Source organism: Ctenocephalides felis, unplaced genomic scaffold, assembly GCF_003426905.1.
Source record: "Ctenocephalides felis isolate EL2017-DRISC unplaced genomic scaffold, ASM342690v1 CF-g0.4_SCAFFOLD_03571, whole genome shotgun sequence".
Lineage (NCBI taxonomy): Eukaryota > Metazoa > Arthropoda > Insecta > Siphonaptera > Pulicidae > Ctenocephalides > Ctenocephalides felis.
The window spans coordinates 49,034,355-49,038,484 of record NW_020539725.1 but is presented as its reverse complement, the minus strand read 5'-3'; positions in this window follow the sequence as shown (position 1 = coordinate 49,038,484).

Sequence of the window (4,130 nt, the reverse complement as noted above, 5' to 3'; positions counted from 1 at the left end):
ATATCAATATCAAGTCGTATTAGTCTTATTAGTATTTTATATTACAGTATATATAATTAATTACAATATATGGAATTACAGCTTTCATAATCATTGTAGTCATATCTCAGAATACTGTCATCAATATTAATAGTTGATATTATGATAGATGATCTAAGAAATAATGTATTCAAATAGGAGTTGATACTTTTAATATAGCAATTGAAGAAATACTTTTTAATTTTGCTTTAAAATTTATAACAATCAACATTCGTTGAACTCAGGATCACGGGCTTAGCCCTATCCTATAAATGAGGAACTATAAAAAATACTGATTATTGAGGTGGGACGGAAATTATAGCACTGCTAATACCTAGACACACACACACACACACACATATATATATAATATATATATACACTAGCAAACCCGACGAACTCCGTTTCGCCACCAGATGGTTAGATGAAGAAATTTTTTGTTTGTTTTATATTTGAAAAGGAAAAATTTGATTTAACTACACAAAAGTAATAATTTATTTCGATTACAAAAATGAAGTGTTTTTTTAGTTGAACTTCTCTAAGTAAATGAAAGTGAATCCGCAAGTTATCCGTTTCATTGAAGTGCTCTATGGTAAACCAATTTTTTGTTTTTTGGTCTGACGTTAACACAAACAAAGCGGATGGTTTTCCAACTCGTGAACAGGCAACGTATAACTGCCCATGTGAAAAACAATGATTTTCTAAATAATCTATTTGAAATTTATCCCGCAAACACTAAGCGATTGGCCTTGCGACTTGTTATTGCGAACGCAAGGCGAACTGGAAATTGCAATCGTTTGAAGTCAAACGAAAGACCAGTCGGAATCATTGGTATGTCACCAAATCGCCAGCAATTTTTGATTGAATGGTGAAATTCAGTACGTGTACATCATTATTCTTTGCGGCAAGAATTGCTCGTTGACTTAACCAAGCATAATTCTGATAATTCTCACTAATGTCATTTTTCGTATTTTTAATTACGGTGCGTAAAGTTCCAGCAATTCCATTGAAGCACGATGCCATAAAGCACTAATTTCTTAGCTATAAACCTTGCGGAGCCCGAGACCTTTCCAACGAATGCAAAATTGTCGAAATCGGTTCGTGCGTTCTGGAGTTATATCGTCAGGAAGGAAAACCAGACTTATTTTTATATATATTTTATTAGTAGATTATATTATACTGTGGAATTTTATTACATGAAAAGAACATACACAACTAGTTAATTTAGATGAATTTTTCTCACCTTGTCCAAATTTAAATTATTGACAGGGAACCATTTTCCGCAGAAGACGACGACGGGCCTGCCCAATCTGTCGACTCCACTCTGGTATAAACATCCGATGCCAGAAACTTCGGTCAAATCTTCAGTTTGGCTCGTCTCAGCAAACGTTCATATCTGGAAAAAAGAAATAAAGATTATTACAAAAAACAATTTGCTTAGATTTACTTTTTTAATACTCTATGGGTACGGTTGTGCCAGAGTACGTTGGTGACAGTCGTCTAACAGCTGAACTGTACTAATTTTGTCATAGACATTACAGTCCGCGAATGTCGTCGGCAATGTTCGCTCAGACATGTGACGTCACATGACACGTGACATCTATGATTAAGCACTTATTTTGCGCTCGACTAGCAGTCCATGTAATATAAGGTCTATATATAAGGTCGAAAAGAGGGAAATATGAAGTATTTTTGTTCGAACAAGTTTACATTATTACATTGAAACATGACTTGTAAATTGTATTGCTTTTGAAGAGACAAAAGTAAGATTTTTTGCTCTTTTTTAATAATATAACTGTTACTTGGTAGATCACTTTATTTGCTTATGAGGTAAGTTGAACATTTGTAGTCAATTACCAGCAATTAGTTTTGTTTTAAGTGACATGTATTTTTTTCCCTTCTGGTTGAATTTCAAACATAAAGACAACAAAATCAAGACAAAATCGGAAAAACAAAGAAAAGGGGAAATTTAAGACAAAAACATTATGACTATTATCCAAACAAAATGTGTCCTTTACGATTTCACTAAAAAGTTTTTTCTGGTGCAATATAGCACAAAGTTGGCGTTTCCAATCAGCTTTCCATTTAAGCAATAACCATAATATTACATGAAAGTACATGTTATTATTATAATTTAATTAAAGAAAAGTGTACTGTGAATCTGCCGGGTTAATTAACAGAGTGTAACGAGAAAAGATCGTTGAACCCAGAATTGTTTGGAAAACAAAACTTTTGTGTAAAATTAATTTTATTCAATATTACGAAATATTAAGAGATAAAGTCCAAAAAATCTAATTCGACTTGGAGAAAATATATTGTGAGAATAATCAATTTAGCACAACAAATAACACACATCAAATAAACAACTAACTGACTATGTTCAGTTAAACTCCCAGCTAATTCAACATTGTAGAAAAGTGTTTTTGCCGTTTTTTTTAAAAATTGGTCACATGGTCCTTTTTGGTAAAGCAAAGGTTTGGATGGTACTTTTTACCCCACCCACATGCTAGCTTTTATAGAGATTTCATAAGAAAAATGATTGAATTTAACTTAAAAATAACAATACGTCTTATAGAACATTTAAATATCGTAGACATAAAATTTTTATTGAGGTCTCGTAAACTAAACAACAGTGCGCAACCAATAAATAACAACGAAGAAAAATGCTTTTGTTGTGAATTTTCATAGATTTCCGATTTATCTCCTGAATCAAAGTGATGGCTGGTTATACAGAGTTTGCCCTCTACTTTAAAATAATATTGTTAAAAAAAAGTCCTAACTTCAATTGTGTTTGAGATATCAGTTGTAGACCTTTTTACCCACTCTATCTAATACAAAAAAAAATTCTTGAATTGTAATTATAATGGTTCGTTTGTGTAATTGAACAGGAAAACGTGTTCTTATTTAGTTAGATAAATTGTTTAAAAATACTCTGAATTCTTGTGACAATCACATATGTGATAATTAGTTCTAATTATAAGTTTGCTTCAGTGTTACATCATAAGTTTTAGTAATTATTCTGAAATGTGATATTTTTAAATTGAAACTTTTCAGTAAAACAATTTTTCTTCTTAGAACTTTCTTACAAAACTTTTTGTAAAGTACTCAATTTATTTTGGCAAAAAATAAACCAAATATCACTTCCTGTAGAAATAAAATATACTCATATTATAATTGTTGAAATAATGACTTTTTTGGGTTGTATTTTTTTCCATAAAGAACCTATAAAATATACCTTAGTTTTAGTTTTTAAACAAAAACACAATACCTATCAAAATGCAAAACTAAGTAGGAAAACTGCATTTGGAACATTCTTATCATCTTGATGAAATAAAATTGAGGTTTGTCACTCTCAAAATTTAAATAACAAAATATTATAAAGAAATTGAAAATGAAAAATTGAAGAAAATTTAAAGGTATTAGAGCTACTTATGAAAGTAGAATAAAATAGTTAATATGATATGACATGTATATATAAAAATTGTTCATAATATCTTATACCAGTCACCCCTGTCTGACTGAAATACGAAAATACCATGTCAATAAAAAAAAATAGGTTTGTCACTGTCAAAATGTGAATTGATCACCTCTTAGATAAAACTATCACTATATGTTATTTAATTTAAAAATTATTATGTAACAAAAAATAAAATTAGACCTTTACCTTTCTTCAGGAGTTTCAACAATTTCAGGCGGAGGCAAAGCGTCTCCAATTTCTATACTCTCCTCGCCCATAGTCATGATTTGAGTATCAATTTTGAATTAATTTACTCAAAATTCACTTTAAACTTTTAAAATCTCACAAAATGTCACTTATAAAGTTCTAAGTTTTTGTTTCAATAATTAATACTTTTCTGCAATTTCAAATTAAATTTATATAACACTCATAGTAAAATATTATAGACGATTTTTCTTCACATTCATTCAAGCATATCATTCTTCAGAGATAAGATTTTATGACATTGTATTAACTTTTCAGTATAATTTAATTTACCAATAAATACATTACGCTAATTGTTATTTGCATTTTTATTACGAAACCAAAAAAATATTTAATTAGAGTAATATTAAATACAGAAATAGTATGTGTTAACATTCAATGTTTGTTTTTT